At 51.5% G+C, this 25,634-nt stretch overlaps 1 long non-coding RNA gene across 3 annotated transcripts in view; it reads right to left on the reverse strand.

Moving 5' to 3' along the window:
* The window catches only part of LOC125149071 (uncharacterized), a 105,017-nt gene that overhangs the window by 71,420 nt on the left and 7,963 nt on the right, over positions 1-25,634 (reverse strand). For all 3 annotated transcript variants that reach the window (XR_007145802.1, XR_007145801.1, XR_007145803.1), the window contains exon 3: positions 7,400-7,581. This is a non-coding gene — a long non-coding RNA (uncharacterized LOC125149071). The remainder of the gene's footprint in view (positions 1-7,399; positions 7,582-25,634) is intronic.

Consider the following 25,634-nt stretch of genomic DNA (forward strand, 5'->3'; position numbering starts at 1 on the left):
CACTCCTGGAGGCCAAGTGAAGACCGCTCCCCACCCCAACCCACCCCCCCGCCTCCATTCTTCCCTCCCTTGTCTCTGGTATGCATGAGAAGGTGATGAAGATTTTTCTCCTGCCCTGTGATGGCACCGAAACCACAGTGCATTCGGGGTTGCTACATCCTACTTGGCTTCTTTCTCTTTTTTAATGCTAATAATATTGATTTTGGGTACAGTGGATCTCAGGCAAGGGAAACTCCAGTAAACCAAAGCTGACTATAGCCAAACGTGGCTGATGTTTCTTTTTTCCTCAAGGTTGGCAGGTCCTGCCTGCCTTTCCATCTGCCCAGTGCTGGCCTTGAACACCTGGAGTGGCTTCTCTGCATGCTCTCCTGTGGGCTGCCTTCCTGCCTTGGTGCTGGCGCCCAGAGCTTGAGACCCATTTCTGTCTGCAAGAGGACTGGTCTCTGCCCTTGCTCTGCTGAGCTCTGGCTGCTGCCTGCATCCACCATCATTCCCAGCACCCCCCGTCCCGGCTCCAGGTCGAGCTCATCTGGGGCCTGCTACCAGGTACAGTGACCCTCCCCTTCCCTTGCAGACATCAACTGTGAGTCAGCACTGAATGCAGGTCCCCAGTATACCCATACCTTGCCAGCCTCATCCTCAGTGCACACTCCCAGCTAGGAGTAGGGATTCGGGGTGAGTGAGACACAGCCCCGTCCTCAGGCCTTGGCCTTTCTGACTCAGGAGGCTGACACACACATGAGCCAATGAGGGACACAAGTACACTGTCTTTGTGACGGGGGGAGGGGGGTGAGCCTGGGAGAGCCCAGAAGAAGCCTGGAGGGCTTCCTGGAAGAGGTGGTGCCAAAGGTGTGCGATGTTCCATATGATCTCCGCAGTCCTCCGCAGTCCTGGGTGTAAGCATCCCAGAGAAAAGACACCTCCACGGGGACTGTTGAGTCTATCGCTACTGGCTAGGTGGCATTTGGTGACAAAGGAACAAATGGTCCGAGCTTCCTCTGCCTAGTCCTGGATTGTGGGGGTCTGGTTTCTTCAGGGCGACAGAGACATAGCCATGGCTGACTGTTCTGGGGCACTGGCTCCTGCCTTGCTCCTCTCTCCAGAACACGGGACACTGCAGTTGATCCCTAAATAGCTCTGTTCCTCCACCCCCCTGTCTCCGTACCCTTTGCACTATGATGGGGCAGCTCTTCCCATCAGGGGTCGGGTCTAGATCCCCCCGCTTTGAATCTGCCTTGGCTCCGTGACTTGTTCTGGCCGACAGAATGTGGTGGAAATGATGCCGTGCCAATTTCAGGCGTAGGCCTCAAAGAGCCTCGTGGCCTTGCGTGCCCACCCTCTCGGGACCCTGGCACCACCATGTGCAGAAGCCCAGACGGCCTCCTGGAAGAATGGGACACGTGTAGCCTACTCACCACCGCCCCTAGTCGCCCCGGCCGACAGCCAGCCGGCAATCAGCCGACCCCTGCCATTGACCACACATGCTTGAGGGAGCCTGGAAGACCTGCCCGACCAGCTAGCTGCTCAGCTAAATCAACAGTTGGTGCAAGCCGCTACATTTCGGGGTGGTTATTCCGCAGCAGAAACTAACTGATCCCGGCATCCCAGCATTCTGGGCAGGATGCACAGGCTGCAGGATCTATAGGCAGAGGCCTGGCTGCAGACAGATGGACTGGTGGCCTCGGGACCGTCACCTGGCCCTCATGTTTGCTGTCACCTGGGTTCTGCTCTACAGCTAGGATCTACAGTCAGCACAGTTACGACCAAGGTATAGTTGGCCCGGGAGTGGCTGCGCCTAAGCCATCTGGCCTCCTCTGTGGTTTCCTGGGCTTACCCAGGGCCTTCCAGCCACTTTCCATGACACTCCAGGTGAAAGCCAAATGCCTCACCATCCCACACGATGCTCCCTACTCCCACCCTGCTCCCAGCTTTGCGCCTCTCACTGCACTCCAGACACACCTGCCTCCAACCCATAAGACCCAACCTGACCTCCGGGCCTTTGCATGTGCAGCTCTCCTGACTAGCATGCTCTTCCCGGATACCCGCACAGCTCCCCACCATTTGCTTCAGGCTCTGACCCAGTAGGTTTGTTAAACAAACCGGAGATCACAGATCATTCTTACAAATGGCCTGCGTCACTCCCTGCACCCTCCTCCCGCTTTATTTCTTTTCAGAGCAATTAGCATGACTGGGTGCAAAAGTGTCCACATTGTGAGACATCCAGTGGGAGCCAGCGAAGGTTAGGAAGGGGAGTGGGATGCTGAGAAAGACGTCGGCGTTGGGACCTTCATAGCATACAGCCACTGACTGGGAGCCGATGTGTCCTGAAGCAGCCTGGCACCCCCCACTGCCAGACAAACCAGCAGAGACACTGTTGGCAGTGCTTCAGCCACATGTAGGAGCCGGTATCGCACTCGGCAGCACAAGCCCAGATTTATGGCCATGGCATAACTGCTTACAAGTGTCATGCAGGTGACACATGTTTGTCAAAAACACCTCGTCTTGAGGTGGCCACAGAGAGCAGTTCCCTGGAACACAAGGGGCTTCCCAAAGCAAGGCGTCCCTGGGGCTCCTGCCTTCTGAAACCCCTTAATCGAGGGCCCACCATTTAGGGCCCTTCTCAGAGTTTCTAGAGCCTACAAAAGAGAGAAGTCTCTAACTGGAGCTGGGACTCCCCGGCCGCAAACAGGAGCAACACCGGCTGGCCTGGCTCAGCCTCGGAAGCCGGGGAGGGCACCCTCCAGGGCCAAGGAGGCCCAGGGCAGGCCCAGACCCACCATGGATCCAGGGTTCAGGGACAAAGCTCTTCTGTACTCCGTGAGGGGCCCCATGGCAGACCCATCCCTGGGTCCTGGACCAGTCACCAGGAGGGAGAGCTAGGGCCTGGTCGGGGTCCAAAGGGACCATGCAGTCTCGTGGTACAAACTCAACCCTCCTCTGTGCTCCTGTTTCCTCATCCTCACAAAAACATCCATGGATGGGGCGCCTGGGTGACTCCGTTGGTTAAGCGTCTGACTCTTGCTGTCAGCCCAGGTCACGATCTCATAGTCAGGGGACCGAGCCCCACATCGGGCTCTGCACCGACAGCATGGAGCCTGCTTCGGAGATTCTCTGTCTCTGCCCCTTCCCCACTCTCTCTCTCTCTCTCCTTCTCAAAAAATGATAAAGAAAGAAACATAGAAAAAAAATCCATACATGGCTACACAGGGCCTCCTGGGGCACCTGCACGTACCAGGGATCGCAATGGTAAAAAGAGGGAGAGGGGAGAACACGCGGACAGCAGGCATCAATGACTGCAGGTGTGCTACAAATGATCAGAGATCTGAAGAGCTCAATACTTAGGAGTTTTAAAAAGGCTTCTTGACATGTGAGTGGAGAAAGGCGGCCCAGTTAGTAAACGGTGCTGGGACATCGGAACCCATTCCAGACACATTAAAAATCTATATTTGAAAGAGAGAAGTTGAAGAGGGGGGTATTCTGGGGGAATATCTTTGCAAACTTGGCGTTGGGAACAATTTCTTTACCAAGGTGTTAAAAGCTCAGTAAGCATAAAAAAAAAAAACGATAGTTTTGACTGCAGTAAAATGTAAATTTCCTTTCACCAAATGACGGGTGAAAAGACAAATCACTAAAAGCAGAAGACCTTTGGCATATGTACAACTAGCAAAGGATCAGTATCCAGAATACATAAAGAAGTCCTACAAATCCACAGGAAGAAGAGAGGCAATGAGCAAAAAGACCACAGCAGGCATGTCGTAGAGGAGGAAACGGAGTGCACAGATGAACACGGGAAAAGCTGCCCGATGTCACGAGGATGCAGGGAAGTGCAAGGTAAGGTCCCCGTGAGAGATTTCACATCCATCAGGCTCACAGTGAGGAAGACATGTGACATCTGACAGCACCGAGGGTCTGAGAGGATGGAGATCAGCTGGCACCCACGGTTGATGAGTGTGAAACCTGGTCTGGCCACACTGAAAACCGCTTTGGCCTTTTCTTGTTAGGTTGACCAGTCCCATGCCTTAGCACCCTGCAAATCCACTCCCAGGAGCCACACAAGGCACACCCAAGAAGAGTTCGTCGCAGCACTCTTAGCAAGAGGAGGGGGAGAGAGGAAATGACCCAGATACTCATTGACAGAGCAATGCAAAAAGAAATTGTAGCACAGTCACACAATTTCTTTCCACACCGGTGACAGCAAACTCCAGCTACACAGCAGCACAGCTCAAGCTCAGAGAGAGGGAAATGTTGAGTACAAAAATGCAAATTTTAGAGACCTACATACAGAGAGCAAGTTTTTAGAGCTTGAGAACAAAGAAGCAATCTAATGTTTAGGCTTATTCAGTCGGCCTGTGAGCAAGACAATGGCAAACAAACAAACACCAAATTGCAGAGAGGGGTGACCTCCAGGCAAGGAGAAGATGGAAGTGACTGGGAACGTTCTAGTTCTGGAGTTGAGCTGCGGGCCCAGGGATGTTCATTGTCCCACCATCCTTCATAATGCACGAAACACACCAAGTATTAACACAGAACAGAGGCAAAGGAGAAAAACAAGAAGAGAAACATGGTGTGGGTCCAGACACATCCACTATGATTTCCTTGTCACACACATAGTTGACTGTTTTCACGTGGTGTCACGGGGGGTACCAAGAGTTCCGTCGAGAGGCCAGAGCGGGAAGTGAAAGGACAGGCAATTGGACGAGGGCATTCTTCCCTCTGGGCCTCAGTTTCTCCATATGCAAAATGAGGGGGTGTACCAGGAGTGGCAAATGGCTGGCGTGCATAACCCAGGTCTCCCCTTCCTCACCCGCTGCGGACACTACTCATGGATTGCAGCACTGTTTCACATGGAGCACAGACACGCAGCGTTGGGCTCCGCAGCTGGGCCCTGCAGGCTGCCAGGGATGCCAGTCTGAGAGGGCACACTAAGTGATACCTTCCTGCTGATCTGGAGAGATCCAGATCCCTCCAGCTGTGGCCTGGAAGGTTCTGAAGCCTCACCAGCAGGCACTAGCTAGTCTGAGAGGCAGGGGCCCTAGGGAGGAGCCGACTGGCTTTGGAACTGACCCTAGCCGGACCCTGGCAGCGTGCAGCCTCAGCGTCTACACTGCCCACGCCTGTGGCCTCCGGTCCGCCGCGGGGGGGCCCCTGGCCCCCCCATCATCTGACCAGAGCCCGTGCTCCCATCCGTCGGGTGGGCAGGCTCACGTCTCCGCTCTGCGGGTGAGCTCTGCTGGACCTGAAAACGGCAAGACGGGCGGAGGGCCAGGCAGGAGCTCAGCTTCACCCTCTAGCCCAGAGAGCCGTGGAAGCGGCCCCGTTGTGCCAGATTCAACCAGCTCTCTGAGGCAGGAGGATGGCGTTCCTTGCACCACCGCCTAGGCCTGCGGGGCCTGCAGGCCTTTGCTCCTCTGATCCCCTCCCTACCTGCCCCCCCTGCCCCCGCCTGTCCCCTCTTCCTCCCCTTCTGGTCCCAGCTCAAAAGACTCCTCCTTGGTTGTGCTATTCCATCTACCTCCCACCCCACCCCCCCATCCCCTCCAGTGAGCGCTGACGTCCCTTCCTCTAGACAACCACCACACAGAGATCAGCTTTCCCGAGGAGAGCTTGTGTGCTGGGTCTGGTCCAGTTTCTGTGGGTGTCTGTCCCCTCCAGTATGGGGAGCCCAGCAGGGTCCACCTCACACCCGCATGAAGATAATACCATCAAACAGCCACAATTCCTTGGAATCGATGGGCTTCTCCGAGAACTGTCCACCTACTGCCTCAGCCGCACAGCCAGTGAGGTTGGCAGTCGGGGAATGGTACCTCCCTCCCTATTCCAACAGCGAGAGACTCAAGGGACACAGAGGGGGGTGACTTTTCCAGCATCACTGCCCACCCTCCAACCTTCTGGGAGGCTGAGAAGCTTTTCTGTCATGTCCCATCAGGGCCCTCAAACCCCAGGAAACACCTCACTTCCCCAGAGCAGGGGCCTGCTGAGTGACCACAGCCCCTAATCATGGAGCATCTGGTTTCATCCTGGTCCCTGCGGATTCTTTTAACAACAAGATCACGCGGAGAGACATCATACCCAGGGACGTGATGCTTCGGCGATTCGTCTCTCTTTCATTTTGTTCACCTGATACACGTTTTAAATGACTACTGGGCTGTGTACACAGGAAGCCTTGATTCACTAGAAAGAACCGTGGTGGGTTTTCTTAGAAGACAAAGTCAGAAATTTAAGGCATCCAGACGTGTCCAATGAGCAGAGTGGAGACAAAGATGTCTCTCCCGCTGCTGTGTCCGGGAACACAGCTGCCCACACACGCCCACCACACCCTCGGATCAGAGCCTGCCACTGATATCCACTGTGTGAAAGGGCTTGGAACCCACTGTCATCGTTATCACCATCCCTCGACCCCAAGAAGCCAACACCATGAGCTTGCAAAGGCACTCCAACAGGAACGCTCACTTGTGTTCCCAGGAATACACACAGATGCCAGCTATTTACTTCTGGTTCCAACTTCTCCTGGGTTCATCCTCTTTCAAGTCCTGGAAACTCTGGGCACCACTTCTTGCCCTACAATCCCTCCATCAGATCCCCCCATCGCCCACTCTCCCAGGAAGCTCCCCCCACCTGGACACCTCCAAATCCTCCTCAAAGCCATCTCTGACTCCCCCTCTTCCTTGCCTCCTGGCTGGCCTCGTTACACTAATTTCCTGCTAGAACGATCATAATGGGTTCAAATGCTGCTGCTTGCACACCTATCTCCCCCGTCACGGGCAGGTTGTGGGAGCAGGGCGCAGGACTGATGTACCCCCTTACCTCCAGCCCCTCAGCATGGGCCCGGGCACATTGGTGGGGGGTGGAGTAGGGCCTCAAAGAAGCATGATCTAAACCCTTGGGCTCTGTTTTCCTCCAACTTAGAGTGTAGTGAAAGAGCTCTAATGACAAAGAAGGTAAATTCTAGGTATTCTGAACAGGGACCAGGCCATCCTTTCCTGAGTACTTCACAGCGAAGCCAAGACCTCATTGGTGAGTAACTGTCAACTGCCCAACAGTGGGAGTGAAGAACTTTCCCAGGAGAGAGAGAGTCACAGACAAATGTTGTAAGGTGGGAGGGAGCAACTGGTGTAAGGACCGAAAGGCCAGTGGTGCCTCAGCAAAGCAATGGGGCGATGGGCAAGAGTTCATGGATTATGCGTATCGGTTAGGCTAGGATGGGTTACGCTGCATAACACACAATTCTCTAAATCTCAGTGGCCTACAATAAAGTTTCTTTATGTCTCAGACTACATGCTCATGTGGCTCTCCTTCGTCTCCTCTCCCCTCTGCACTCAGGTTGACAGAGCAGTCTGTCTCTATCTGGAATATTGCCATTGTCGTGGAAAAAGGAAAAGAAAAGTGGTAAATTACTCACTGGTTCTTCACGCGTGTGCTCACATCTGTTTTCACTGTTCAGCAGCCCCTCTGCCATGCCTGAGGACAACATGGGCCGTGCTGTATAATCCTCCAACCGAGCAGGGCACTTCGATACAGGGCACCGAATGTGGGGGAGTGGTAATCCAGTTCCACACCGTGCTTATGAGTTTGACGTCTTTCCTAGGATCAGTGAAATCTGTTGAATAAACTGTTCATTTCTAAAAATCCCTCTGGCTGTAGTGAGAGACACAGATTGGAAGTGGGCAAGGGTGGGATTTGGGAGAAAATTCAGGAGGCTGCCTCAGTTTGCCAGGCAAAAAAAAAAAGAAAAGTACTTTACACTAGGGTCATGGCAGTGGAAACGGAGAGAAGCCAAGAGATTTAAAAGATGGAAGGGTCTAGTGATGTACAAAGGGGAGCAGAGGTGAGTGAATGTGTGACGCCAGAATGGCGAGAAGATACAGCAGGCTTGGCTTCTCATGTCTTAAACAGTTGCTGGCTCCCGTCTTTGGGGAGGACCAGCTACTCTATTCTCTGCTTGTCCTTGGGCTGTCTATGTTCTCCTAAGAAATCTCCCTTCTTGCTTGAAAAAAAAAGGCTGAGCTAAATAAAGATGGGAAGACATGGATGTGGTGAGCAGCCGAGTGAGGTGACCAATGAGTGACACAGTGACCAGGGGAATTAATTCATGTCTCCAAGTGTTCAAAGAGTGAAGAGAAACTAGACTCAACCGGAAGAAAAAGAAAGTCCTCCCACTGGGCATGCCTCCAAAGGATCCCTCGCCTCCCTCGTGACACATCAGGCATCTTTCTTCTTCCACGGGGCTATGACCAATTTCGGCTATAACAGAGAAAGGGGAGTGGGTGACAGAAGAAGAAGGGAGGGACAGGGAGGCAGAGGAAGGATGGGCTCCATGGACATATAGCAACCTGTATAGAACCCTTCCTCTCCTCCATGTGGCCTCCCTCCCTATGCCTCCTTTTTAGAGTTCCAGACTTGACTTTCAGTGGTGGGAGGGCTTGGGATTCACAAAACCTCAAAAGAAAATTTTTGTAGCAGGAGCATTAGTCCACCTTACAGGAATTTAGAGCCTTGGGGTCCACACAGGCACAGAAAGCCACGGGGTCTCCTTTGCCCTGGGTGTTCTCAATAGCCAAGATGAGGAAGGTTCAGACACAGAACTGTATGGCACCTCCTCGGCCCCTCCCCGACCCATGTTCCCAGTGCACCTGGGGCCGATCAGCTCGGGAAAGGGGACACATCGATTCCTGCCACCTGCCTGAGCCAGAGCTCTCTGCACGCTCAGAAACCATCGGCTTCCCATTAGGCAGATCAATAGCTTCCACTGGTTTCCAATTTGTGTTTCCAGAAATTCATCTCCCAGCCACCTTTTTAATTAACCCCCGTCCACCACACCTGGGGCACAGATAGATCACCAGCCCTGGGCCACCTCTGCAGACGACAGACCACGAGGCTCCGTGAGCCACAGGGGGGCTGCAGGTGTGTTTAAAGCTGACCAGCTGCTTCCCGGTCACCGCAGGAGCTGACCCTGCTGGCTGGATGCCATCCACTCTGTCCCCTGCTCCTCGCTGAACCCCCGTGGAAGGGGCTGGGTCCTCCCTCACAGAAACAAAGCACGTGATGAGAGGCCAAGGCAGTGTCCTGAGGCCCCCCAGCTGGCAAGAGCTAGGACAAGTGCACCTTTGAGGCAGGCAATTGGCAAAGCGCTCCCCAGATGCCGCAGGACAATGGGGTCTGGCTGGCAGGTGAGCAGGAGGGGCCAGCAGCTGTAGGTTCAGGGCAGGACAAGGTGGAGGGAGTGTGATCCCCAGGAGCCTCTGCTTTCCCACACCTGGGGTCTCCTGGGTATTCCGCACTGCTCACCTGTCTACCCCTCCGGGGCCTAGCACCCCATCAGTGTCTCCATCACTGCTGCATCCCTGGTGCCTGGCACACAGTAGGTGCTCAGTAATGGCCGCTAAATGAGCAGTAAATACTTGCCGCACTTTGCCCTGGGCAGTGTTCCCAGAGCTTCTCTAAATGACCTTATTTCAATTTCACAGCTGTCCTCGAGGCGGGCATCACTAGTGTATGCATTTTATAGGGGGGAAGACTGAGGCCCCGAGAGGTTAAGTGACTTCCCCAAGGTCACACGGCGAGTCAGCGGTAGAGCTGCGATCTGAACCTGACTCTGGAACTGCACTCCACGCTCCCTTACCTATTCCCGGTGGCCTCAGCTCTCAAGGGCAGGAACTGGGTCCTGTGCCCCATGGAACCTCCACCATATATACCATCATGTAAACGTGTTTGTTGAGTGAACAAATGAGTGAATTATGCACTCCTTGTCCTTTAAAACACAGTACAGTCAAGCAGTCTGCTGGCACAAATCTGGAGTGTTTCTGGTCGGGAATGAAGGGGAGAGAGGAATGAATCTCCTGGGGGACCCAGAGGTGACAAGCCTCTCAGTAGTTCCACCTCGGGGGCCATTACTAGGGACCCTCTGATCTCACCCCACCTCCTTGCTCACCAGTCTGTTATATTGGGGTTCTGTGTCATGTATACAGAGGGCACAGAGCCATGATTTGGTTTTATGTGGTGTCTTAAGACTTTCCAGTGAGATGAGTGGATTACTGTTGACCCAACATCTGGGCAAAAAGAGCCTGCTATGCGTGGTCATCCAAGTCAGCTTCTGGAGGTGGCCAAAGTGAGACATGAAGGGAAGGGGGCCATGATGGACCCTGCACCTGTGGCCAGTGAGAGCAGGTGAGTCCGGAGCCAGGGCAGAAGGGAGGAGGGGGACAGCAGGGGGGAGGGTGGGGGAGGGAGAGCTGGGACATCCACCGGCTGAGGTCTGGTCCCCAGTGGGTGCACAGGAAAGAGAGGGTGATATCCAGAGTGTTTCCACCCAGCTCATTCCTTCCCCACCAGGTGGGCAGTCCCTGCAAGGGGACCCGGGGCTCCCATTGCCCACACGCCATTGTGACCCACCCCCGGCGACCCCGCTGCCCACACGCCATTGTGACCCAGCCCCCGGGCTCCTGTTACCCACACGCCATTGTGACCCACCCCCCGGACTCCCGCTGCCCATACCCCATTGTGACCCACCCCCGGGGCTCCCGCTCCCCACACGCCATTGTGACCCACCCCCCGGGCTCCCGTTGCCCATACCCCATTGTGACCCACCCCCGGGGCCCCCGCTGCCCACACGCCACTATGACAAATAATGACAAATCTACTTCATCTCAACCCCTGCAACATATATGCTGGCAATCAGCCTCCACGCTTATGGCCTGCCCAGATCCATCTAAAGGGTCTCATGGCTGAGGTTTCATTAAACGGCAAGAAATGGCATTTTCCTGGCAACAGCTAGCCCCTCAAGGTCCTGGAACCTTGAGTCCTAGAGTAAGTCTCCAAGGAACTCTGGCTCTCCCCCTAACCCGTCACGACGCCAGTGCTGCTCTCCCTGCCCATGGGACCTGTCCCCGTGCTTTAATAAAATCACCTTTTTGCACCAAAGATTTCTTCACGAATTCTTCCTTGGCCATCGGCTCCAGACCCACGAACCCCCCATCACTCCAAAACTTCACCACCTCCACCTTGTGCTTCCTACAACTCCAAATCCAGCAGGTCACTATCCCACCACACTCCTCCAGCCTGTGAAGCTGATCTGGATCTGGTCCCACCCGTCGCCCTGGCCAATCTCCTGTGCCATGTCCCCGGGCTTCCTGGAGCTCAGCATCGTTCCCTGCACTTAAAACGCAGGGACGGGGCTCCTGGGTGGGCCTCAGTGGCCCAAGCGTCCCACTCTTGGTCTTGCTCAGGTCACCATCTGTTTTGTGAGCTGGAGCCCCGCGTCGGGCTCCGAGCTGATAGCACAGAGTAGACTTGGGATTCTCTCTCTGTCCCTCCCCCACTCGCACTGTCCCTTCTGTTTCAAAACAAACATTTAAGTCCCGTTAAAGTTAAAAAACAAAATAAAATAAAGGCACGGACACGTGGCTCTCTTATGGCTCTCATTTATTTGCAATTTTTTGGGGTTCTATTTTATTGTTTTTTTTGAATAAATTTTTGAATTTCTCAAGAGGTTTGAGAACCTGATTTTTTGGCTCTAGGGACATCCTCCCTGGCTGCCTGTATTCACTGCTGGTGTCGGAGTTTGTGGCTGGTGAGTTGTATCTGGGCCCGCTAATCGTGGTCACGATGCTGGTCCCTTCGGAGGTCAGACTACTCCGCTCTGAGGACAGGCCTGTGCTGGAACAGGTTGCGATGGAGCTCCAGCAGCGGACTGTGGTTGGTGTGTAGATCGTGGGCTGGATAGTGGTTAACGTGTACCACATGTTTTCACTCTCCAGGGACATGAAAATCAGGGCACTCTGTTCCCTGTTTTCCATATTTCGTTCTGCTTCCCAGAAGACTTCCCCCTCAAACGGCTCAAACCCGGTGGCCAAGCAGTACCAAACCACCCCCAGGCTCCAAGCATTTGCGGAAGGGGTGTCCTCCCTTTGCTGCAGGAAGAGTCGCGGGGCAGAATAAGGGGGGCTGTCCCAGAAAGTATGGAGTTTGTAGCCAGCAAACCGGAAGCTCAGTCCAACCCCCGTGTGTTTTACCTTCAGCTTCTTGCCAAAGAGCAGTGTCTCCAGCTTCTGATACCCGCCGATCATACCTTGTTGGTGGCAGTACTCCACAACCGATAACAGCTGGCAGAATTTCTCTGGAACCTCCTCCGTCACTTGGCCACGGTGTGTAAAATTGTCACGCAGGTTGTCTCTGCTTACATATGTTGAATGGAGGACTAACGTTTCCTTGGTGTTGATCACCTCGAGTGACTTGACAATACCTGGGTGACTTGAGGTCTTCATATTCTGGGCTTCACGACAAAGTCCCTGGAGGCCAGTGGGGTCCTTCTGGGTTTTCCTGATGAACTTCACATCAGACTGCTTCCCGGTTAGGATGTGCGGGGTCAGCTTCATCGTGGCGACGCTGCCCTCACTGGTGGTCTCGTAAATACAGAGGTCCTCCTCACCAGCGGTAATGGCCTTACGCCCCTGAAGGATGGTGACCTACTAACTATACTAACGCTAAATAATGCTAATTACACGGACTATGCTAACCAACAATACCAACCTACAAAATTTGCCAATACTAACAATACTAAGCTTATGAACTATACTAACAATATGAACTATACTAACTGTACTAAAACGCTAACACAAAAAAAACAAATGAAAAACACACACGCGCACACACACACTCACACACACACACACACACACACACACACAGAAAATGAAGGGAGGAAACGAAGAAAAATTGAGAAAAAGAAAAACTAAAAAAGGAGAAAAAAAAAAGAAAAAAGTAAAAACAGAAAAAGGCAAAAAAAATTGGGAGAGAAAAAGAGTAGAGAAAAAAGAAAAATGAAAATAAAAAAATAAACAAAATGAAAAAAAGAGAAGTCGAAATCAAACTAGCTAGGGTCAAAGGCCGACAGGTCACCAAAGCTTCCTGGGCTGTAAAGACCAAACACCCAGCCGAGCCAGGGTCTTATATAGACAGGTCTTGCCATGACTTCACAATGGGGCTTTGTGAGGGCACAGCAAGAAATGGGCCAATTAGGCAATCATGGCTGGGATGTCTGAGACCACAGTGGTTTCCTCACTTTTTATTCCCAAAACCCCTTTACTCAATAAAAAAAAAGACCCCCAATGGGCTTTTTGTTTGTTTGTGTGGGCTTTTCAAGATTGATATTTACTTTGTTAGAAATAAACATCTATAAGATGGTTCAGTGGCCTTTTCACTTCAAGTTTAGAAAACTGTAATTTTGGCTTGTATAGACCTCGTAATGTCTACACTTAAAATACCCAGTTCCTGGTCTCAAAATGGTGCTACAACGTATAAGGAAATGTTGTGTTGTGTAAAACACGATAAGGCTCATTATTAACATCTATAAAGCTCAGAGGAAGATTGCTTTTCATCATATGTTCACTGATAAGGTTGTGAGGAGATTTCTCATCAGAAACCTTGGAGGCTAGAAGGCATGGGTTGATGTGTTTAAAGCATTGAAGGAAAAAAGCTGTCAACCAAGAATCCTACATTTGGGAAAACTGTCCTTCCAAAATGAGGAAGAAATGAAGACCTTCCCAGATCAACCAAAGCTGAAAGCCTTGCCCTGATGAGTAGACCGGCCCTGCAGTGAAGGGGGTCCTTCAGGTTGAAATGAAAGGGCACTGAACAAGTAACTCGAAGCTTTCTGAAGACATAATCTCCGGTAAAAGTAAACAGACAGACAATTATGAACGCTAGTACTGTTATGACTTTGGTCTGTAGCTCTACTTTTTGTTCTCTATGTTAAGAGACTGATATATTTAAAAACCTAATTATTCATCTATGCTTTTGGACCCAAGATGCATAAAGATGTAATTTTGTGACATTAACAACTGACAGAAGGTGGGGTCAGGGCTGTAAAGTAGCTGAGTTTTCATGTGTTATTGAGGTTAAGCTGGTATAAATTGACACTACAATGTTGTAACTTTAGGATGTTAAAAGCAATCCCATGGTAACCACACGCAAGCACACACACACAGACACACACACACACACACACGCCACAGAACATACACAAAAGGAAATGAGAAGGGAATTAAAATGTTTCACTACAAAAAAAAAATCAACTAAATGCAAAAGAAGATAGTCATGCAGAAAATTTGAGACAGAAAGCAATTAAGGCATATAGAAAACAAAGAGCAAACCACGGAAGGAATTCCTTCCTTATCAGTAATGACTTTAAATGTAAGCAGATTAAACAGATTAGTGAGATGGATAAAAACATAGGATCCAACTATCTGTTACCTAGAAGGGACTCAGATCCAAAGACACAAAAAAGTTGAACTTGAAAGGAAGGAAAAAGATACTCCATGCAAATAGTAGCCAAAAGAAAGGGTGGAGTGGCTGTAATAATACCAGACAAAACAGACGTTAAATCAGAAAATGTTACAAGAGACAAAGAAGGACATTTTATATGAATTAAGAGGTTCAGTACAGCAAGATAAACATTTACACACATAATGAGAGGCCATTATCGACAGAACTGAAGGGAAAAATAGTTCTATAATAATCGTTGGAGCCTTCCATATCCCACTGTCAATAATGGACAGAACAACCAGACAGAAGTTAAGTAAGGACACAGAAGATTTGAAGAACACGATAGCCCAACCAGATCTACCAGACGGGCACGGGACGCCACCCAACAATAACGGCACGCGGGACCTTCTCTGAGACAGTCTTTGCATTAGGTCACGAGGTAAGTCTCAGTAGATTTTACAAGATAGATAGCATACAAAGTATCTTTTCCAACCACAAGAAGATGAAGTCAGAAATGGGTAACAGAAGGAAGAGTGGAAAATTTAAAAAGCTGTGAAAACTGAACACACACTCTCCAAGAACCAATGTGTCGAAGAAGAAATCACAGTGGAATGCGAAAATACGTAGAGGTGAAGGGACATGAAACACGACGCGTCAAAACTCCTGGAAAACAACAAAGCAGTGGCGAGGGGGAAATTGATAGCTGTAAACGCTCACAGTAAACATCAAGACAGATCTTAAATCAACACCATAGACGTGCAACTTAAGAAACTAGAAAAAGCCAAAGGTAGCAAAGGGAAGGAAATAATAAAGATTAGAGCGGAGATAAATGAAACAGAGGCTAGAGAAACGAAAGAGAAAATCAATGGACCCAAGAGCTGGTCCTTTGAAAACACCAAACTGCTAGCCGGATTGCCGGTGGAGGCAGAGAAGACTCAATGACTGCACTGCCGCTGACTCCTTACAGACGTAGAAAGGGTTAGAGTGCTATCAGCAAGTGTATTCCAGCTAATTGGAGAATCCAGATACAATGGACAAACTTCTAGACCTAGAAAACCTACTAAGACTAAATCACAAAGAAAGAGAAAATCGGAAGAGATTCGTACATAACTAGGGAGGAGATTGAGGCTGTAATCGAAGACCACTTGACCAAAAAAAGCCCCGGATCTGACAGCCTCACTGGTGAATTCTACCAAACATCGGAAGAATTGACACCAATCTTCTCAAACTCTTCCAAAAAATTCAGGAAAGAACACTTCCTAACTAATTCTATCAGGCCGCCATTGCTTTGATGCACCCTACATATCTCTGGGCCACCTTCCAGACAGTCACCAGAGGAGTTTTCTAAAATATCCAGCCAGATGAGTTATTTTCTCAGCGACAAAAGAGACCTTTCTCTTGTCTGTGGAAAGAGAGGACCAGCAGTGTCTCCAGAATCAGGCTGAACATCTATGGACCTCTTCTGCGAGCCTCCGTCCACAACGGATGGGCCACACCGCAGACTGGACACAGCTGAAGCGCGGCAGGGGGTGGGGTGGGGAGGGGAGAATTCACGGAGGTAACCTGGGCTTCAGTTGGTCTGTCAGCTGCTTTGACTGCTTTGGGCATCTTTGAATACAACAAGCCATGTCCTCGTTGGACACTGGGAAAGGACAATCTATCTGCACATCCAGCCCTATGGGCTGGTGTCTCCCAAACGAGGCCATCGTTTGTTTTTGGCAACTCTGCTCCACCACAATATTCATCAGACTCCTGAGAAAGACGACCGATGAAGGGATCCGTAAATGGTAAGACCATCTCGCACTTAGCTGTGTTTTGTAAAAGGGAGATATTAGGAAACTGGGCCTTTAAGGTTTTGCTTGCACCCTGCTTGTGGAATGGTACGTGTGTCTATGTATGTTGTAAATGTGAGATAGTTTCTCTACCTCCGGGTGGTGGTTGTGAAACTTAATTTGTAAAAGTGCTCTACTTAGCTGGTTTGAAGGCAAGTGCTTGTAAGAACTGGGTGTTCTAGGGGCGCCTGGGTGGCTCGGTCGGTTAAGCGTCTGACTTCAGCCCAGGTCATGATCTTGTGGTCTGTGGGTTCGAGCCCCACGTAGGGCTCTGTGCTGAGGGCTCAGAGCCTGGAGCCTGCTTGAGATTCTGTGTCTCCCTCTCTCTCTAATCCTCCCCCATTCACGCTCTGTCTCTCTCTGTCTCTCTCTCTCTCTCTCTCTCTCAAAAGTAAATAAACATTAAAAAAATTAAAAGAAAAAAAAGAACTGGGCATTCTAAAACTCAGAAAGATAGAAACTAACCCCAGGTGTCTTTCAAGTTCAAGTGATCTTGGAAAATATTTGGTATGAAAGCTGATGTAACGTTGTTTGTTTCGTGAAAATGGACATTAGTCTTTAGAATTGCCAACATTAAATATGATAGTTTCACTCTGCTTGTGTTTACTGTAAGTCAAACCAGCTGTTGGCGTTGTGACTGTCACAAAATGTGATGGAAAAGAAAAAGACGTTAGAGCCCTGTCCAATGGCTTCTGAAGCTTTACGGGCAAGCGAAGGACAGACAGACAGATGTAAATAATTTTAACACATGTAATTAAGGCTACTTGAAAAAATAAGGGAAAAATTCTGTATTTAGTGAAAGTGAGACTGGTTATTCAAAGAGGGAAAACTTGGGGTACCTGGGTGGCTCAGTCTGTTGAGCATCCCGCTCCTGACCTCTGCGCAAGTCATAATCCCAGAGTTGTGGGATTGAGCCCCCTGTCAGGCTCCAAGTGGAGCCTGCTTGAGATTCTCTCTCTGTGTGTCTCTCTGTGTCTCTCTCTCCCCCCCTCCCCCGCTTGTGCTCTCTCTCTCTCTCTCAAACAAAATTTAAAAAAAAACAAAGAGGGGAAAACGTAGGACAAAATCTGAAGGAATGCGAAAGGGAAAATTGCAGAAGGTTTGCGAGAAGGGAATCTTTCGAAAGAAATGCTATGAGTGGTCGGGACCGAGATTCTGGAGTTTCGCATGTAAGAAACAAGTTTATGAGGGCAGCGATCGACCCCCGGGGAAGAGAAGGGGGAGGCAGAGAACGATGTCAGGCAGAAGTTGAGCAGTGACACTTCAACGGAAGCCTTAGCCGACTCTCTGAGCCGTCCCGAAAGTTGGACTGCCCTTCGGAAGCATCCAAACTTAGGTGAAAGGGGCTGGCTCTTCGTAAGCGTCTTTGGATGTGACCACCTGGGCAGCGGGCAATGCCCTTGGCAAGGCCGCTGCCTACAGTCACGGCGATCCCTGATGATGTCTGAGCGTCGAAGGCTGTAGGCAGCATTGCTATGGCTGGGAGACCCGGGTTCCTGCCGGAGATTCTGGTCAGCACATCCCAACACCCGCCCCAAGAACTCAGACCCATGCAGTGCCCTGGATGTCCTTGTCCAAATAAGTATGTATCAACGTGGGAGGTGACACGGAGGAAGAAAGAAGGGACTGCATATCTTTTTAAAAATTCATTTTGTTGCAACGAATGAGTTTTAATATCCAAAGTACAGCGGTATAAGACTGGAATTTGGGTTTTCTCGCTGTTCATGTGACAGAGGCTTCTTAGATGATGGGTCTACATTATCAACAGAGGTTTTTCTTTATCTTTAATCTGCCTAGAAAAACAAAGTTCCTATGTCTTGTCTTTGTTAGGTCTTTGCTTACTTAAGAAAGTTGAATCTGCTCAGTGTGAAGAGAGCTAAGGTTTGCTCACAGCTCCAGTTACCTTGCTGTCTGCATTTACCTTGAGAATCTCTTCTCACCATCCCGGCTAAATAAGTATCCTGTTTTGTAATGATCTGTAATCCTATTTAGGCACGTGTTTTGAAACCTTCTGGTATTTCACCAACTTCCAAAAACCCAGCTTGTGAATGGAAGTCTTTTTGACGAATTAGGCTTATTCCCCGGTGTGTCAAATGACACGGGAGGCATCGTCAAATAAGCGATGAGGAACCTTCTTAGGCTTTGTTGTATGGGTGATTGCTCTAAGTGTCCTAGAGATTTTATAAGATTCCTAAGGTTTTGATATGTCCTGGTATAGCGTCATCGCTTGTAATACTAACTACTGAAGTATCGTGTGTCACAGAATCTCCTTGCCAGCTGCACTGCATTGACAAATACAGCTCTCTGATCCCTTCAGGATCATCAAGCTAAGCTTAGTAAGAATTCCCAGAACTAATGGGGAACCTGCTTTCAAACAGACACTTGTGTAAACATTGCTGGTCCTCTAATGTTTGCTCTTCTAAATTTAAGTCTGCCCATGACATTTGGCAGACGTTTGGTAACTAATTTCTTCATAAACAGATAGGAAACATTTATCCCTTTCTCCCTACCTGGTACCACCAGAATTCAAAACTCTCAGGGAGTATTCTCGTACTTTCACGGCAGTGTATTTATTTGCAGAAGTTCGATACGAATCCGTTCTCCTTGCAACAGGACGCCACTGGAAACATTGGTCATGTTGCCAAGGCTTTGACTGGAATGTCATAGTTGAGGGAGATATGCCTAGACTCAGCTACAATCAGAGAGCTTTAAGGAGCTAATTAAGGTTGACTTTGCCGAGCCAATGAAGCCCCTTGGAAAACTTGCCTCGTACCTTGCTTACAAAGTTTCCAGCAGCCCTACCAGGCGAATAAGGAAGGTCATCACTTCCTGGCAGGTGCAGGAACCTCAGGGTATTTGGGGGATCTCGAGAAGAGAGGGAGCCACCCACACCTATAGGTATGGCAGGCAAAGGCTGATGGCCAGTATCTGGCTTGGCTTCTTTAGCCTGACAAGGCTGTTAAAAGTTCAATCTGACATTCCTTACGAAAAGTTCCAGCGAAGCAGATTGAAAAAACCAAACACCTATATGACCAATCACCGTCGTGATGGCGCTTGTGTAAACAGGGCCCAGCTTCAACTGGACAATTTTACAAACAAACGTGTCCTAATCTGGCTGTCTTTGGTGGAGATGAGGGTGGTTTCAGAGAGAGAGACTGTTCCAGTAACACGCCTGTGAAAATGTAAGATCAGAGTTGGAAGAACCGTCTTGGAGGGTTCGTTGGTTGTCTATACACCTGGGCTGGGTCCTGAATTCTTGTGGTTTCCTTGAATATCTGACCCTGACTCTCCAAACTAAGGTTTCCAGTTTTCTCCCACCGTGTTGACTGGAAGCACTGAGAACGAACACTGCTTTTCCCTGAAGCCCCGCAAACCGAAGCCAGACCACCCGAGGTACACGTGAGAGAAAAGTGGCCCGGTGATCTAAGGGCCACTCAGAAAGGTCACCAGAGACACACGGAAAGCTGAACAAGCTGATCGCAGCCATCCCGACTGGACAAGCTGCCATCGGAGCATCCAGACGTGGACGTGTTCACGGATGGGGACGGTGCCACGGGTCAAAGACAAGGAAGAGCTGGGTGCAGCGGTGACCCATCAGCCATCGTCCGCTGCGGAAGACGCCACACAGTGGACCGACTGCCCAAGGGAACCATGCTGGCAGCCCGTCAAAGACTCCAAGACCCTCTGGAAGAGCTTTCGTGCCAAAGATAGACTTAACTACATATCGACCCCAACGTCCCTTGGAGGACCAAAGAGGAGTTAAGTAAGGAGTGGGGGTTTGGACACCGTGCTGGCATTGACACCGGCTGGAAACAGAATGAATCCTTACCCTAGGGCATCTGATGAAAGAAATAATTAGCCACGTTCCTCGAAGCACCCGTTATGGGAAAGATGCCACTCTCCAGTGGATCCAGAAGTGTACTGCGGGCTCCGATTTCGGCGAAATGCTACAAAAGGCAACGCTTGTGCTAAAACCAATCCTAAGACTGGGTGCCCACAAGTTCTCAAGGGTATACAACTGAGACGCCCCAAACCTGGGGAAGACCGGCACGCAGCCTTTCCCAGAATGCAAAGAACAATGGGAAATTCTCGGGGTTTGCTTGTATCTGTAGACACCTTTATCAACGGGGTTGAGGTTCCTCCCTGGTGTTCAGGGAAGGCCTCGGGAGTGGTCAAAATGCTTTGAAGCGAGATCATTTCTAGGTTTGGAGTGCCGCTAATAATTCAGAGTGACAATGGAGTGACAACCACAGTGTCCAAGGCCTTGGGCATTCAGTGGAAATCACACGCTTCCTGGAGACACCGAGAGAGTGGAAAAAGGGAAAAAAATGAACTTTGGCAAAGCTCTGCCAAGAAACCCACTTCACTTGGGAACAACCCGTGCCATCTGCCCTGCTTTGGGAAAGAGTGGTCCCTAGAAGAGGGCTTGGTTTAAGCCCCTGTGGAATGTTATATGCAAGACTTTCTATGTTCTTTTTGTGACCTAGGAGTCGCTGGCGGGGCTCCCACCAGCGATTTGGATACTATCAGGTACATCCAGGGCCTGAGTTTGCTTCCGGCAGGCTGATGTACCTCACAGATGTGTCTTCACGCTGCCTGAATCCCTTGGTGACATCCAAAGGTGTCACTAAAGATGTCACTAAAGACCTGAAGAGCGGGAGCCCAGAGGACCAGCTCCAGCCTCACTGGACACGTCAGACCCTGCGAGGTGCCGTTGACCCCCCACTCCCCCGAGACTACAGGGAATTGAGCCGTGGATTCACACTGGAATGACAAGAATCCACAGGTTCCCTACACCCTGTCAGCAGGGAGGAGGTCGAAAGGGACCCGGCTCAGACCAGTGAGCCTCTGCCGGACCTGAACCTCCGACGCGGGGGAACTGGTCCAAGGGAATCAAGCCCTGAGGACAACATGCTGCCTGTCGTTCTCCAGTACCCCTAAAACCCTAGACACAACATGGTACAGGAACTATTGACCAAAGTACAAAAATCCCGGTAATGCAGGACATTCCTTCCCACCCCAAAGTTTCCACTTGTCTAACCCCAGTCTCCACCCCACCTCAGCAGGAAGTAACGGCCGCGGCCGGGTCGTGGTCCCAATACCCCCAAGAATGAGGGCGGATCAAAAGACCCTGGGGACTGAAAAGGGTAACCAAAGGGCTAGCAGCCGCAACTTTGTACCCTGACCTTTTTCCTTCGCCACTAAGTACCCCTGACTCTCCTCCTCTAGGGAGGTGGATGTGAGGCTCGCCCTCCTGCCTCTGGAATAAACTCTTGCTTTGCTTTATACCCCGTGTCTCAGTGATGGTCTTTATGCGCATCAGGCAGATGAACTTGGGTCCACTACATACGGCAGGCACTCAGTAAAGACCGCTGAACCCGCGTGGACTCTGACGCTTGGAGAGGTCAGTGTCTGGTCCGTGGTGACACAGGGTAGGACGAGGAGAAGGGTTTGATTTCAGAACTGTAGTGCCTCTACTCCCATCCACAGTGCTAAGAAGTTTCTGCTCTCCTCCCAAGGCCACCTGCTCGGCCCTGGGCACAGCACCTCCGTGGCCCCAGCCCCCGTCCCTGCTTTGGAGCCAGCTCCCCATTCCGACCTGGAGGTGACAGACAGCTCAGCCCTGTTTACCCAGCTCCACCAACATCCCAGCCTCATCTGCCAACTTTGGCAATTTTCATACCACCTCGCACACAAAATAAATCGCACGCTCCCATTTTGGGTCTGGGGGGAGCAAAGGCCCAGGCGGTTAATTACAAAGGCTGCCTCGCCTCGGCACGGGGTGGTGGGAGATGTTCACAGGAAAACGGATTAATTTGGACTCATTGCTTTCCCTTCCACGTCCTCGTTCCAATCAAGACAACACTTGTAACCAAGCCCACCTGCTCCAGAAGCAGCCCCCACACTCCCCAAACAAGCAGTCCTCAGGTTTCACTGGCTGGCTGCTCAGGGTCCCGAGAAGCTTGCTGGGACCTTTGGAAAATGCCAGTCAGGGTTTTAGGATTCTTGTGCCAGGGGTGGGGGGATCTACGGGAACTGCTTGGTTCGGTGTTTCTGAGCTCACACTGGTGAGCTGGGCACAGCCGAATACTGGACGCTGGCCTGCTTGGACAGAGGCTGGATGTCCAGGCTGCCTGCTGGAATCACGCGGGAAGGGGGCAAAATTCAGAGTCTCGGGCCCCCGACCCTACCGAGTCAGACACGTCAAGGACAGGGCCTGGAAATCTGTACCTTCCACAGGCACCAAGGACAGGACCTGGAAAGGCTTTGGGTGGGAAGTCTCAGATCTGCATTTGAAAGCCGTGTTGTCTAGGGAAGCTGTTCAGCATTTCTCTACCCCAGTCTCCCAGAGCTCAAACACTGGGGCGCACCATAACCCTCTTGAACGGGTGGGGTTGGTTGTACAGGTGCGGTGAGGCCCCGACCCATGGCGGACACTCATTACGTGGTACTGATTCCTATCAGTGAACATGAGTGAGTTCGTTTCCAGGGGTTGATGAGAAGCAAAAGGTGATGCTTTGGTGCTGCGGAAAGTCCTTGTGCCTTAACTACAGCATCAGCACTGGCCCCGGGCCCTCCACGCAGCTAATCATTCCTTCAGACTCCAAACTCTGCATCACTCTTCTTGTCCCACCTCCCCCCGCCACCCCACCCCGAACCCCCTGAAACCAGTAAATCATTATCATTAGAAGGTTCAAAGTTAGCAGCCTCCACAGGCTCCTTCGGAATGGAGTGAAAACCAGACGCACACCCCCCGGGAACAAGGGAGCCAAGTCCTAGGTCTGCAACATGGTCAAAACCGAGTCGTTCCGTTTGTGGAAAATGAATCCATCTGAGTTTGCACCTGTCTCGGCCGGGGGAAAAGGAGCGCGCGCGCCATCGCAAACGGGCGTCTCCCGGCAAAACCCGTTCCCTGCTGCTCGGGGAGGCTGAGACTGCCAGAAAGGCTGCGGCCTTCAAAACCTGTTTCATGCGGTTTGTCCATTTGTGGGGTGTTTCAGCTGTCCCATTCTGTTGGAAGCCTGGTTTTGAACATCAAATGGGTTCTGTTTCTCCAGCAAATTTCAAGGAACGCCAGGGGATCCTGGAACTGGATCCCACATCACAAGCAGATGCTCCCTTCACACCTGAATCTCCTCCCCATGACCCCAGAAAGTGTGGGTCGCCCCTCTGCTTTCTGAATACAACAACGGGGAGGGGGTTGGAGCTCTTTGTAGAGATGAGAAAATGACACGTGTTTCTCTTGATGTCAACATTGCCGTGGCCAATGAACTTGCAGTGCAGGGGTAACACTCGGAATGTGTAACCAGATGGGCCCTTTAGCACCTGTTGTGACCAGAGGGCTGTGGCAATGGAGGAAAGGCTGGGAGAGCCGTCCTAGCTGGCCAGCAGCCTTGCAACGGCCTCCCACTCTGTCCAGGCCGTTGCAAGCACGGATTCAGAACATGTACCCAGATGATGGAGCTGGAATTTGCGGGAAGCTAACTTCCTGTCAGTGTGCAATGTCTCGGGCAGCGATGAGCCCCCATCCCTGGGAAGGTGCAAGCAGGAGCTGATCCTCCAGCAGGGACGTAACAGGAATGCTGAACTACACGGTGCGCTCTGCCTCTTCCATGTGGTACAGCTCTCACGACGACGTGCTGGGAGTGAGAATCCCACTTCATGGACTCACAGACCCTTCTCCCTTCTGGAGTGCATTTCCACAGAAATGCCGTGCACAGACCTGCGGCACCTCCCTGCATCGTCCCCGTGGTCCTGGGTGGCTACCATCCACGCCAGGCCTGGCACACGCTGCCTCACTGCGGGGACTGGGCCACGACTCACTCAGTCCGTTACATAACTGGCCGCTTCTGAGAAGGCGCTGTACCGAGTCACAAGGGTTAGCAAACTAGTTCAACGTAATTTATGACTCTGGGATGCTCGGGTTTCTAAATACAACAGACCACTACAAACTGCAAAAGCTTCAAGCTCTCTCCAAGGGAGACTGCCCGGCCCAGCCCGGGGCAATGGTGCTGACGCCAGGTGGGCAGGATGAGCTGGCACACTAGCAGGCCTGGCTGGCTTAACTCACAATGAGCCCCAGGGAGGCACTCCTGGAGGCCTTGTGAAGACCGCTCCCCGCCCCCCCCATCCCCCCCGCCTCCATTCTTCCCTCCCTTGTCTCTGGTATGCATGAGAAGGTGATGAAGTTTTTTCTCCTGCGCTGTGATGGCACCGAAACCACAGTGCATTCGGGGTTGCTACATCCTACTTGGCTTCTTTCTCTTTTTTAATGCTAATAATATTGATTTTGGGTACAGTGGATCTCAGGCAAGGGAAACTCCAGTAAACGAAAGTGACTATAGCCAAACGTGGCTGATGTTTCTTTCTTCCTCAGGGTTGGCAGGCCCTGCCTGCCTTTCCATCTGCCCAGTGCTGGCCTTGAACACCCGGAGTGGCTTCTCTGCATGCTCTCCTGTGGGCTGCCTTCCTGCCTTGGTGCTGGCGCCCAGAGCTTGAGACCCATTTCTGTCTGCAAGAGGACTGGTCTCTGCCCTTGCTCTGCTGAGCTCTGGCTGCTGCCTGCATCCACCATCGTTCCCAGCACCCCCCGTCCCGGCTCCAGGTCGAGCTCATCTGGGGCCTGCTACCAGGTACAGTGACCCTCCCCTTCCCTTGCAGACATCAACTGTGAGTCAGCACTGAATGCAGGTCCCCAGTATACCCATACCTTGCCAGCCTCATCCTCAGTGCACACTCCCAGCTAGGAGTAGGGATTCGGGGTGAGTGAGACACAGCCCCGTCCTCAGGCCTTGGCCTTTCTGACTCAGGAGGCTGACACACACATGAGCCAATGAGGGACACAAGTACACTGTCTTTGTGACGGGGGGAGGGGGGTGAGCCTGGGAGAGCCCAGAAGAAGCCTGGAGGGCTTCCTGGAAGAGGTGGTGCCAAAGGTGTGCGATGTTCCATATGATCTCCGCAGTCCTCCGCAGTCCTGGGTGTAAGCATCCCAGAGAAAAGACACCTCCACGGGGACTGTTGAGTCTATCGCTACTGGCTAGGTGGCATTTGGTGACAAAGGAACAAATGGTCCGAGCTTCCTCTGCCTAGTCCTGGATTGTGGGGGTCTGGTTTCTTCAGGGCGACAGAGACATAGCCATGGCTGACTGTTCTGGGGCACTGGCTCCTGCCTTGCTCCTCTCTCCAGAACACGGGACACTGCAGTTGATCCCTAAATAGCTCTGTTCCTCCACCCCCCTGTCTCCGTACCCTTTGCACTATGATGGGGCAGCTCTTCCCATCAGGGGTCGGGTCTAGATCCCCCCGCTTTGAATCTGCCTTGGCTCCGTGACTTGTTCTGGCCGACAGAATGTGGTGGAAATGATGCCGTGCCAATTTCAGGCGTAGGCCTCAAAGAGCCTCGTGGCCTTGCGTGCCCACCCTCTCGGGACCCTGGCACCACCATGTGCAGAAGCCCAGACGGCCTCCTGGAAGAATGGGACACGTGTAGCCTACTCACCACCGCCCCTAGTCGCCCCGGCCGACAGCCAGCCGGCAATC

Source organism: Prionailurus viverrinus, chromosome A2 (assembly GCF_022837055.1).
Source record: "Prionailurus viverrinus isolate Anna chromosome A2, UM_Priviv_1.0, whole genome shotgun sequence".
Classification (NCBI taxonomy): domain Eukaryota; kingdom Metazoa; phylum Chordata; class Mammalia; order Carnivora; family Felidae; genus Prionailurus; species Prionailurus viverrinus.